This window comes from Setaria italica, chromosome II (genome assembly GCF_000263155.2).
Source record: "Setaria italica strain Yugu1 chromosome II, Setaria_italica_v2.0, whole genome shotgun sequence".
NCBI lineage: Eukaryota > Viridiplantae > Streptophyta > Magnoliopsida > Poales > Poaceae > Setaria > Setaria italica.
In genome coordinates, this window is record NC_028451.1 from 34,940,948 (window position 1) to 34,954,611 (window position 13,664).

Here is a 13,664-nt window from a genome sequence, read left to right on the forward strand (position 1 = left end):
AGTTTGGCCAGTGGGGAAGGCACTGGCGCTTAGCGCGGCGGCACGGTGGCTGGAGTGGCGGTGCTGGAGGTAGAGCAGCAACCGGGGGGGTAGGCTTGGGAGCCAAGGCGGCGAAGGGGGGCTATACCGGCGCGGAGGGAGATCCTCGCCGCCGGTGTGGCGTCGGCGCTGCATCGGGCGGGGCAGGCCGGGCCAAGCTGGGTCGTGTGGTGTTGGGCCGCAGGAGGGAGGAGCTGGGCTGGGCAGGCGTGGGAGAGGCAGGCCGGGCCTAAAAGGGAGCTGGGCCAGCGGGATGTTGGGCTGGCGTCACATGGGGAAGCAGCTAGAGCAGTCTGGGCCGAAAGAGAAGATGGCTCGGAAGGGAAGTTGTCGGCCTGCTAGGGGTTTTAGGGATTTTTCTTATTTGTTTGATTGGGGTTTAGTAGCCATTTCAAATTTGACTAGGGTTTGAGATTTGGGTTGGGATAGGGTACGAGGGGAAGGCATTTGGAAGAATTTTGGGTTTGGGTAAGGTAGAAAGGACTAGTATTGAGTGGAGCCTTATAGGGTTTTTTAATAGAGTTAATATTCAAATTGGGTTTGAATATTAATTCCAGAATTTGAGAACGAAGGGTTTTGGAAGTTCTATCTCTAGGATTTCGAGAGTTAGACTTGGGATAGATTTTCTAAGGAGAGCAACCAAATGCAACACATATGCTCATGTTTATGCAAGATTGGAGTTTTGAATATTCGGGAGAAGAGAAGGTGGGTTTAGTTTAAAGAAAATTTTTAAAAATTTTGTATTTTTAAATGCTCTAAAAAAATGGGATGTTACATATCCCATGATATCTGGCTGAAATCTATTCACCCGACATCTTGTCTTGCGCTCCAAATAGCTCCACACTTTGTCCCGTACTAGTTAGGTAGTAGTATGGTTGGTGGGGACTCCTAGGTACTCATGTCTCTTAGTATATTCCACTATAAAAAAAACTTAACAGCTGAGCTACTTTCCGTTTGTATGGTACAATATTTTTCAAGAAATATAATGCAATTATTTTTAAAGAAAGAACAAAATCTTTTTTTTGAAAATACAAAATCTTCTTTTCGAATGTGAAGGTGAAATGGATGGTATAAATACGCAAATTTGCTACGGCCGTATCATTGGGGCCTCCTTTTCCACCTCGCAAAAAAAACTCTCGAAAAGGGTGAAAAAGATGCCAGCCGCGGCAGGGGAGGAGAGCTCTCCCATGGAGGCCATGGCAGCGTTTGTCTGATCGCGCCAGTGAGCTCCCCTTGATTTCCTCTCTGCTTAGCACCTCGTGCCTCCCTCGCGAAGCCCTCGTTGTTTTCTCACCCTGCAATCGTAGTTTCGACTAGGATTTCTAATTATTGTTATTTTTTAACGTAAATGGCAGGAGCTCTGCCTTTCAATTTCAATTAAGAAGGAAAAGAGAATTTTAAGATAAAATGGCTTCTAGGCCGTGAACTTGCAAGATGTAGCCAAGGATTTGCTCTGCCACTCAAAAACCCTTACACCATGATTGCAATTACACTACCTTATGTGATTACCCTGAAAGCCCTTCCATTGTTGTTAGTGAAGGGCTTAACGCGTGAGAGGGACGGCACGCCCGTCATTAGTGTTCGATTTGATGGATTATGAGGGCGCCATGGTAGCGCGTTAGCTACTAAGCATATCTTTTACCTAGTTTATCAAGAACGACCATACATCAAGTTTATTTTCCAAACATGAAAGAGATCGTATGTAGGACAGGATACAAATGATAAGGCACACGCTATTGTATTGCATACTGAATCTTTACCTTTAGTTAAAATTGAATTGGAAATTTTGTAGTCAAGAACTAAAAAATTGTACTCTAAATTTTGGTTGTGGTCCATTTCAGAAAGAATAGTTGCTGCAGAGAGGCTAGTGATCTTCTCCTTTGTTCATTAATTGTTTGGTAGATTATAAACTTTTAAAATAGGTGAAATTAAATTTATTTAATCTTATGTGCTCACAAGTTATTAAATTCCATACAGTGTTTGCATGTTAATTGAGCATTATCATTTGGTAAATATCTGTGATTTCAGAAGGGTTTGGTCGCCTGTATGCCTTGGTTTGCATACTGTGCTCACTATGGTTTCTGCAAAAACTAAATCAAAGGGGCGACAGCCAGTGGAATGCACTATAAACTGCCTCCCTAGGGACCTCATCGAAGAGATATTTTTTAGGCTTCCAGTGAGCAGTTTGCTGAGATGCATTGAAGTCTGCAAGCAGTGGTACAAACTCATCCGATACCCCCACTTCATCGCAGCACACCTTGAGCAAGCTCCTAGCTGTGCCATCCTATTCTTTCCTCAACAGTTGGGCCTTGTTTACTTTCCAAATTGGGAGTTGCAAAATTGGCATTTTGCCATAAATGCGACACTGTAGCGTTTCGTTTGTATTTGTGAATTATTGTCCAAATATTGACTAATTAGGCTCAAAAGATTTGTCTCACAAAGTACAACAAAACTGTGCAATTAGTTTTTGATTTCGTCTACATTTAGTACTCCATGCATGTACCGCAAGTTTGATGTGATGGGGAATCTTTTTTTGCATAGTGTCAAAGTTGGGAGTTTGGAGGGAAGTAAACAAGGGCTTGGTTTCAGGCAAGCCCTACCCTAGTGATGCTATATATTGTCCTTGATTGGGCCTGATGATTTTCTTTGTGGTTCATGCAATGGCCTTCTCTGCTTATACACAAAGACATCAAAAATCAAGATCGCCAACCTTGCAACCGGTGAATGCCTGCATCTTGACAAACCTGTAAAGAGTTCGAGGGGGTGACCACTTCTCTTTCTATAGCTTTGGATTTCACCCAACCACAAAAGAATAAAAGGTGGCACACTTCCTTGGTGACCGTCAGAAATACTCGAGGCACCTTCAGTGTCATTCAAGTTTACACGCTTGGTAGTGAGAAATGAAAAGATGTACAAGTTCCAGAAGTTCTAAACTTGAGCTGTGTGAAAAATTCTGGAGTAATCATTGTTGATGGAACAAACAATGTATTGGCTAACAGAAGACACAGGAGCTAGCTGGAAGCATGCAGTTATTGCCTTCGATCTAAACAAAGAAACATTTTCACGGATACAACTGCCATCAGCTGCACTTGGGGGTTCTGGTCGTCGTCGCTATTGGATAACAGAGATAGACAAGAAGATAAGTATAGTGACAGCTCAAGTCTACCGTGATTTCCCAAGAAGCTTAGGTAGTGATTGGTAGGCTGCAGGCTAACTTTAACCTAAGCTAAATCAATGCAAAGTACTCGTGTTTGGTTGGGTGGCTAAAAATAGTCTGGTTTGCTATGCTCATGTTTAGTTAGCTGCACAATGTGATAAGATGACCTTGTATTTCACGTGAAGTTACCACCCATATCTCTCCCTCTTCTCTCCTCTACCCCGTCCTCGCTTCCACCTAGACGTGCCCCGCCGCTGTTGACGGGCTCCTCGGCACCCCATCCCCTACCTCCATCATTGCCTTCTTCCCGCTTCTCCACCAGAGCTCGCTCTCACTCATGCGGTGGCGGAGGCTGTGGCAAGGCCTTCAGGTGGAGGACTTGAGAAGCTTCGGCGAGGCTTAATTGAGTTTGAGCACAATCCAATCGAGCTTCGACGAGGCTCAATCGAGCTCGAGCATGGCCAATCGAGCTGGGCACGGACAAATCGAGCTCCAACGAGGCTCCTCCTTCATTCACGGGTGCTCGTCTCGCCAACCGAAGCGCCGCGCTCCCGCTGCTCCACTCCCGTGCACGCCAGCCGCCGCGCCGTGCTCCCGCGCGTGTTTCTGCTCCGACGCTGTAACAGCCCAAAAATCCGAGTCTAAAAATCACTCAAACTTAAAAACTTCAAAATCTATTTTAAAATCTAATTTTAAATATTGCAAAGCTATTCTCGAGCTCCATTCGTTTTCCATCCATAATCCATCCCAAGATCCCCCTTTAATCCTTTCGTCTTTCCAAATCAATTCAAACATTTAACTTCCTCTCTAATTAACCTTCCTACTCTCCCTAAGATGACAACCTGTTGATCCTTTACTTCACGTATGCTCCTTTGAGCAAGCTTGTCGTCCCATTCCTATATCCTTCAACCTGCACAAGCTAGAGCACGCACGAAAACACATAACAACAGCTCACACTGGCACAACTTGCAAAAGCTCCGCACGCCAGGCCCCCCCCCCCCCCCCCCCCCCATGCCGTGCTCGTCCCGTTCTGCTTGAGCGACAGCCCGACCCTGCGAGGTGACCACGCCCTGCCACCCCTTGCCGCGCCCCCACCTCAACCACGCCACTGCTGCCTCGTCACGCACGCCGCCACCGCCGCGTCATTCCCGAGCTCCCTCTCTCCAATTTCTAGTTTTTTCTGTTCTTCCCTCCGAAGAACAGACACCCGTCGATCTTCTCCACCAAGCCACCTTAGTTAAATAGCTTCCACGGTAAGCACCTCCATACCATACTATGCATTCTCCAAGCCACGCTTCCCTTTATCCCTACCTGTACCGAGCCAATCGTGATCTCCAGAGACGCGACAATGGCCATCCATGGCCGACCTCCTTCCACCTCCTCTCCCATGCTGGGAACTCCCTGAACGGAATCCCCATCCACTCCTCTCTCTACCCGTACCCTCATATTCGAAAACGGTGGCCGGTAGCGCCGTTCCGGCAAGGCTCCAGTGAGCTCGAGCCGCGGCCATGGCTGCGCTGGGAAAGGGGACGACGTCCTGTTCCCGTACCCCTCTCTCCTGTGTTATCCTTTTACACCAGCTGAGCCCCCACATAAACCACACTACAGCCCATAAAACCACGCCACCTCAAGCCTATTACGTGCTAATAAAGGCCCGTAAGCATCCTCCTAATTATGTCATTTTATTTTCGAAATAAAACCATCAGCTAAGCAAACGCCATATCTCATCCATCCAAGCTCCGATCGACTTGATTCTTCCTTCTAAATTCAAAACCTATCCATCCATACTAATTTCCTAATTTTCAGAGTTCATTTGAATTTATATTTATTTGTGCTTGTGTTGCTCTGTTTTACGCGTGTTAGCTGACGGAGAGTTCGTAGCTGACGAAGAAGAAGAGCCAGTGTTAGCTGACGGAGAGTTCGTAGCTGACGAAGAAGAAGAGCTAGGAGTTGAGTTCAGTGAGCTGGAGCCTGGAGCGTGAGAGTTTTAAGCAGCAGTTACCTGAAGGCTTCGAAGAAGGCAAGCCCAACCTATTCCTTTGATCATATTCATCCCAGATTTCCTGAAGGCTTCGAAGAAGGCAAGCCCAACCTATTCCCTATGATCATATTCATCCCAGATTTCAAACACAACCCGTAGAAGTCATTTTACAAATTACATCCAGTTATATATGACCAAATTATTTTACTATTGATATAGCTAAAACGGATAGCCACTTCTTAATTGATATATCTTAATTATACCTTGATAACTTAAGGATTTATCGTTAGACATGATACGCACACTCAATATCAATACTTGTTTTGCAAATTCAACTGTTTTACAAAATAGAAAATGTGTTAGGTATACCGCAAGACACCTCTATCTCCCAAGTTCTAATCCAATGTTATCTTCACCAGCTTAACAAGATCTTAAAAGAGGTGTGGTACTTCTCCCAAGAGGGAGAACAGCCTTTGAAGAGTATCAGGCCGTTCGGCAGAGCTAGAAGCCGCTGCCGCTGCTGGCTTCTGCTGCCAGCAGCTGCAGCGCAGCTTCTAGCTGCTGCTTGCGGCTTGTAACAGTGGCTAACGGCCGTTTGGACGACTGAAACTCCAAACTTTAGTTAGTCCTGTTACCAAAACAATTTATCCACTAAACAATTTAGCAAGTCTCATTTGCCTATTTTTTTTTATAGAATGAAACTATTGTCAGGCGTGGGACTACAAATCATTCGGGAATTGTTGAGAATTAAAAAATATAAGGTTGTTAAGATTACATAAAATAAATTGTTTCCCTACCGATGGGAGCGAGGGAGCGGTGACAGCTTATCCTTAGCAATTTTCGGTCTGTTTTCCCTACGGATGCGCTGCTACATTTGAAAATTAAATTTCTAACGGTAAAAGGAACTACAACATTTAAATTTTGTCCGGCAAACATAACCAACACACTGGAGGGTACGAACGTACACACAACCTACTACAATTTGTTACATACAAATTACAACATGAACGTACACAACATACACCCAGCATTTACATCAAAGAGATTCCCGCCGCAATCCAATCTCGTACACTGGCCATATCAGGAGTAGCATTAGCTGCCACCCATTCAGACACCCCATAGTCCGGATCTCGCGCCCTGGACGAACCTGCAGTACTTTCATTGGCAAGGTCCAGCAAATAATTATGGAGTGCAAAGCAAGCAATAACAAGCTTCGTTTGCCGTTCTCGAGAATATAGTGGAACTTCCCGCAGAATGTGCCACCTGGATTTCAGCACGCCAAATGCGCGTTCCACCACATTGCGAAGATTGGAATGGTGAAAGTTGAATTTCTCCTCCAATGTGTCCGCCGCCCTTCTGCTAAACTCCTCCAGGTGATACCTGATATTTCTATACGGCCCCAGATACCCTTCTCGAACTGCGTAGCCCGAGTCGACCAAATAATATCGGCCTACAGATAATCAAAAAAATTCAACATTAGTGCACCACATTTTGCAAGTGCAGCTTCATGTGCAGACTTAGTGAAGTCCCATACCTGCAGGTGGATGTGGGTAGGTCCTTGCCGCCATACAGTCACGCAAAACCACCATGTCGTGACACGATCCTGCCATCCCCGCTCCTACATACGTGAAGCGCATGTCCATATCGCATATGGCTAACACATTGAAGCTCGTCCACCCTTTTCTGTTTAGACAATCCACACGGGACTCACGCCCGACCAGTACTGGAATGTGCGTACCGTCTAGAGCACCTATGCACCAATCAAAGAACGATGCATATTGGGTCAGCTTATGATTCACCTTAGAGTACACGGGATCCTTCGGAGCGATGACTACCTGGGCAAATGAAAACATTACATTTGCCACATGCGCCATCTTCCTACTAACTGTGTCCAAACTCCGGTCAAATCTTTCTCTAATTTGACGGCAAGCCTGCTATGTCGCACACGCCCACACGAACATAGCTAAAGCCTCAACAGATTCTACCCCTTGCGACGTTTTCAACCCATGATTGCTAACCAACATGTCATGCAACTGAAGGAACGTGTCGGGATACATACGAAAATTATCGAAGCACCGCCGCCTGTCCCGGAGGTTCAGCTCAACCCATTGCCGTCCCGTCAGGCGTGGCAGATCAACTGGCGGGTTCCGTCCAGGACAATGAATGTTGCGAAGCTCCGCATATGCGGCTGCAGCTCCTCCTAAACACTTCAGATCGAACACGGAGCTGTTGTCGCTGCCGGTGTCACTGTTTTGTTCCTCTGCACTACTCATACTTGAAGTACCTGTCCAAAAGTTAAACACAACAAATAAGACAAGGTAAACAAAGTTCTGTATAATGAGAGAAGGTACAAAGAGTTTTGATCCAACTTGAAAGGAATTTAACTTGAAAGGAACTTACCTACAAAACTTATAGGTAAAACTTAACAGATAGTACTACAAAACTTATATGTAAAACTTAACAGATAGTAATGATAGGAACGTCACACAAAGAACAGACATCAATAACAGATAGTAATGATAGGAACGTCACACAAAGAACAGACATCAAAAACTTATAGGAATTGATCTACCACTAAAAACAAAGGTTCAACGATCAGTAACATAGAAAGGTTCAACGATCAGGACATGTTACAGAAGCTAACAATACTGTTCCAACACAAGTGCTAACATTATTTTCCAAACTCTCATATACACATCACTACAATTAACAGTCATGGCACAATCACTTCTTGTTGGTCATGTCCCAGTAGAATTGTATCCAGCTCATTCGGCCCTCTTTCGTTGCCATCTCCATGAACGTCGACCGATACTCCACGCTCTTAGTACATAAATACATAGCCTGGTTGTGAAGCGGAGACCCCTCCTGTATACCATCTTCTTTTAGGATCTGCATACAACAAACCATTTGGTCATGCGTACGGTCTGCACGTAGCAGGCTCCTCTTGGCCACACTCTCAGATAGCTCCCTGATGTACTGCTCCAAGTTGTCACTTCTTTTTTTTGTGGGACTATCCATAGAGTATTCCCGGACCGGCCGTTTCGACATGGCACGAGCACTACTAGCAGGGGGGTCCTGCTCCAAGTCCGCTGCATTGCCCTCAGTCCCCATGCTAGGTGTCGCCTCACGAATACCTCCGGCCGTCATCAAGGTGCCCCTGTCTTGGGGTTCATGGCCAAACAACTCAAATAACTCGTCGAGGAAAGGTGGAGGCTTCACAGAACTCGACTGGGACCTCGTCTGGGAGTCCTGCAATATTTAAGCGACAGTAAATGATCAAGGTCACAAACATAACAGTACAAATAAGATGCCGAGTAACCATAGGGGCTTGGCATAGGACGTACCTGTTGGTCCTGCTCCCAATAGGTGGCATCAGCAGACACACCGCCAGTTTGTGTGTCGCGCCCTAAACTAGATTTGTTTTGCAAGGCCAGCCAGCCGAGGAATGCCCTCCTCAAGTTGTTGAGCTTGTTCTGCAGCTGCTTGCTGCCCAATTGCAACCCAGTTTGTGCCCTGAAGCCTGAGTACACATTCCTCCATCCCAACTTAGTGAGGCATTTGTCGCTCCAGTTGAGCTGGTTCTTCTGAGCAATGCACAAGTCCAGCAAAGTTTTTGTCGTGCCCTCATCCCAGCTGGCACGGTTATTCATCTGAGTACACAGCAGCTGCAATTATATGGCACCGAGCTACGGACAACCAGGAGCTGCGTACAACTAAGTAATGTAAAATTAATGCATATGTTACTTGCCTTAGCAGGTGGCTTGGCGCGTTTGTGGCGGAAATTGTACGGGCACACGGGGGGGGGGGGGAGCAGGACCCAGTCGATGACGATGCCAGTGTGGGCACCGTTGAATCTTCCTCGCGGTTGGCCTCCTAGTAGCCTTGTATCTGTCGCCTGAAAGGTGAGAAAACAAAAATCATACGGTCAACATAATCTAACATAGTAAGAGCATAAGCACGTTCATCTACAAAATGGACACTTTCCCTGGGCAGATAGGCTGCCCTTACCCTTTTTGTACTGAGTCACCTTGTGGAGAGTGTGCTTCCTCCACTCCTTGTTTTTGCACTAAGTCTTCTTGGTCTTTGGAACGTTCACCTATATAAGATTGAAACAAAATTACACATATTAGGCGATGAGGATGGTTACGAGGCAACAGATAAGTAATTCATATAAACTAAACCGACTAAAAACATTCAAAGCTAAACTGCATATAGCTGTTTGGACCAAGTCAACAGGGAGTTAAAAAACGCAAACTGTAACATGAAAAGGGTCCTCAGAAGATATGCTTATGGTTGACATCATAAGAATGATCAGGTCTCAAAGATGCCATGCCATCGTAGGAGCCAGCAATTCAAACATGAAGCAGTAAACATTTCAAATAAAAATCAAAAGGAAATCAATGTTCTACAAGATTTCAATTACGACAAATTTTAAGCAGAACAACTACTAGGCGGTACATGGATACAGAGCATCCATTTCACCACAAACTGCCAAAGTAGCAGACCCTGCTTTTTCCTCAATCAGAAGACACTACATGAGCAATCTGCCTAAAATAGAAGGTGATACTTAAAGAAAACAACCTTCACATAGCATGCTATTCTAAGCACAGATGTGCACTAGCAAAACTGAATATCCAGATGATATGAATGACAGAACATCTGGCATAGAACATAGCACATCAGGCATATTGAAATGCTATAAAAGTAAGCAAAGCAGATAATTTCTATGCACTGGTAAGCAATGCATAGAACCTATAATCGCTACTTAGTAGCAGATAAGCTGCAATTGCGCATGAGAGAGCAGGGAATGAAATTCAAAGCTGTGAGTGCACATCTAAGAGCTAAAAACATAACAGTGACTGCAAGTATAACCAGAATCCCTACCAAGACCATAACTTAAAACCAACGGAAAAAAACACACCAGAAGATAGCTAATAGTAATAACAAAGTTCATTATCATACAGCAGTCACAAGATCTAATGTAGGTCTTTGTATCCACAAGAATCTAGTACCGGACCAAGTCACAAACCACAACAGGAATCACTTCCACAAATTGAGGTGAAACCATTCAGTCACTACCGGCATACCGATGGGGGAGCAGTCATACCTGTGAGCGAAGGGGATGGAAGGGGCGACGGCGTGGGAGACGTTCCTTGCACGCGACGGCCCACCGGCGGCGGGAGCGGGTGCGCCGGGTCGAAGCTATGGCGGCAGATCCGGAGGGACGGGCGACGGTGGATCCGGACCGAGCGACGGAGGGGGCGACCAGCGGGACGAACGGCGTCGTCGCCCGACCGGCCGAGAGCGAGGGAGGGGGCCACTCGACGCCTCGCCGGCGGCGGAGAGCGCGCGCGAGCGAGGGAGTGGCGGAGCGGAAGTTGCGGCGGCGGCGGATCCGGACGGACCGCGCCCGATGGAGGGGGCGAGGACAAGCGGGAGGGACGGCGGCGTCGCGCGGGCGAGCGCGACGGAGAGGGCGAGCCGAGGGCCGGCCGGCGGCGGAGAGCAAGCGCAAGCGACGGAGCTTGGGAGCGGAGGGAGCGGCGGCGGCGGAAAGGGAGCGAGAGAGAGCTGCAGCGTCTGTGGGAGGTGGATAGGGACGGGAGGCGGCGTCGGTGGAAGATGTTGGAATACGGCTTCACCGTGAAGCCCACCGAACGGCTGGGCTGAAAAGCCAAGCCGGAAGAAGCCCACAGCCGCAGCTGAAGCCCACCGAACGCGCTGTATATTAACGTGAGTTGGATTGGCATTATGAGAAATATAAAATAAACAACTAAGTATTAGTAATTACTCTAGAGATGGGGCAAATCAGAGTTCCTTATATGAAATGCCGGGAAGTATTAACTCGAGGCTGTGTGAAATGCTTGGAAGTATTAACTCAAGGCTTTGTGGTTGAGTACGAAGATATCATTAAAAACCAAGTTGACATGTTATCTTGCCTTACCTAATTTTTCGTATAAGGCTAATCCCAATGGGAGTTTCATAGAGGTTTCATGCACATTAAATACGGTGACACATTAGCATATGTGATGACATGGCATGGTAGTTATGAAGTGAGAGGGGGAAGGAGTTTCATCAGGATGAAACTGTGATACACTATTTCCAAAACTATGAAACCTATTGAAACTTGCATTGGGGGCTAGAGTTTCATTTCATCTAACCATATCCAATCACATGCCTCACAATTAAATGTTATAGGCATCCTATGAAATCGTGAAATGAAACTGTGCACCGGGACTCCCTGTTTCATTCATGAGAATACATCTCATAGGATGATATGGCATCCTTGAAAACAATGCAATGAAATCTTGCACTGGGACTAACCTAACCATGTGGCGGTTGAGTACAAAGATATCATTAAAACCCATGTGGCGGTTGAGTACGAAGATATCATTAAAACCTGAGTTGACATGTTATATTACCCAATTTTTCGTATAACCACTCAACCCCTAATTTTTCGTATAACCACTCAACCCTCGTATATGGCATTTTCGTATAACCACTCAACCCTCGTATATGGCTCGTATATGGCAGGGGTTTAGCACTAGCTCTTCTAGTTGTCGTTCGTAGGCAGGTGTTGCAACGGAAGGCTATGGAAAAGGCATACGCTAATAAAGGCCATGGAAAAGGCTCGCCGCCACCGCAACACACCGCCGAGTCCGCGCTCGGAAATTGCAACCGCGCTGGTGCCACTTCTGCGCCGCCCCGCGCGCAGCGCCTCCTCCGCACCGGCATCACCTCGACGCCGCTGTCCTCCGCGCTGGTGCCATCTCCGCGCCACTGTCCACTGTCCTCCACGGGCGCCGCGGCCCCTGCCGGGGCGCGACGCCTCCTCCGCCGCCAGGCCGGTGTGCCCGCCGGGCCAGCACACAAGGTGCATCACGTTCTCGGCCTTCTGCGCCTTCCTCCTCAGCTTCTCCACCGCAACCGCGATCTCCATGGACACGCTGCTCCGGCTTCCGCCAGCCCCGGAGACCACCTGCCCTCCCTGCGGTCGTTGCGCCGCTGGTGCCGCCGTCCCCGCAGGCTTCACAGCACTGCCACCGCCGTAGCCGCCGGCTGCCTGGCCCGCACGGCCTGCGCCGCCCCCATCCCGCATGCGCCGCGTGTCCTCTTTGCCGGTCTGCCGCGCTTCCGCCGCCTCACGCGACCTCGCTTCCGCCGCGCCGGCCTCATCGCACGGCCTCCTCACCTCACGCCCCGGCCGCCGCTCGCCCCGCGCTGGGCCACCAGTGGTCGCCGGGCCGGCGAGCGTCCGCCACCGCCGGCCACGCCCACGAGCGGCCACCGACGCATCCACCCGTCGTGCGATCCGGCTTGGGGGCCGCCGGATCCGACCTCGCCGGCACAAGATCTGGCCCGGAGCTCGAGGTCTGCAGCGTCATCCCACCCTGGCGCTAGAGGTCGGCTCCGGCCGAAGGTGCCCCGCCGTCGCCTTCCTCGCCGGCCGCCGGGCTTCCAATGGCCTGCTCAGGCGACGGCGAGGAGAGGAGGACGGGGGCGGGGCCTGGACGCGGCGCGAGGGAGCCCCCCCCGGTCGCCTTGCTGGAGCGACGCTTTTGCTTCCCTTTGACGTAGCCGTGCATTGTGCGATAAGAGTCATGATATGTGTCCTTGATCACGATATGAAATTTTGTTGCTAGCATAACCAAGGCATCATAAGTTGTTTCGTAAACGCAATCCCTGCGTGTCGCTCCTAATCCAACGCCTGTTACCATTACATCATCTGAATTGATCTCTTGATGATTATAGTCCCTTTGAACCCATAGTCGGCAATCAGCATTTACTGTCACGATAGGCTTCTGACACCCTAATACTTTTAGAACTTCGTCTAATATTGCACCCAAAGCATGTTTACTCTTGACTGCATGTACCTGCGATGGAAATTGTATACTGTAAATTGATTGCAACATTGCAAAGTTAGGAACAGTTCGAGAATACGATGCTGTAACATGGATAAAATTGATTACCGAAGTATCGATCAAATGCAACTCCACTGTTACGTGTTGGAGTAAGAGGTGAGGCTTGCACACCATGTTCCGAAGACATAAGCATATCAAATTTGTTCATCTGTTCTTTGGCAGCAACATGTATTTTCTTCAGTTCTTCAGAACAACTCGTGAGTGTGGCTGAAATATCCGGATTTGTTTCTTCCCCCTTTGGCTTGACTGCTGCATCAGCAAACATGATAGACTGCTCGTAGCTGTTCCAGTGCATCTAGAAAATGGTTTTTAACTTCCTCGCATGCTTCTCTGCATTCGCCCAATTTAGGTGTGAAACCTTGAAGCCTGAACTTGCACATTTCGGTACGGATACAGCTATAATCTTCTATAATGTAGTTATGCTCTCGGTATAGATTGATGAGAGCATTGTAAACAGCGCTGTATTCGGCTTCAGAGTTGTCGGACAGAGAATTTCCAATGCCAACCACTTTCTGCAACCTGCTTTCTTCTGCAACTACTGGGACGTCAAAGGAAACAACATACT

General features: G+C 47.9%; 1 pseudogene; it reads left to right on the forward strand.

Moving 5' to 3' along the window:
* Positions 1–2,113: 2,113 nt before the first annotated feature.
* On the forward strand, positions 2,114–3,241 carry LOC101756842 (annotated as a pseudogene).
* Positions 3,242–13,664: the final 10,423 nt, after the last annotated feature.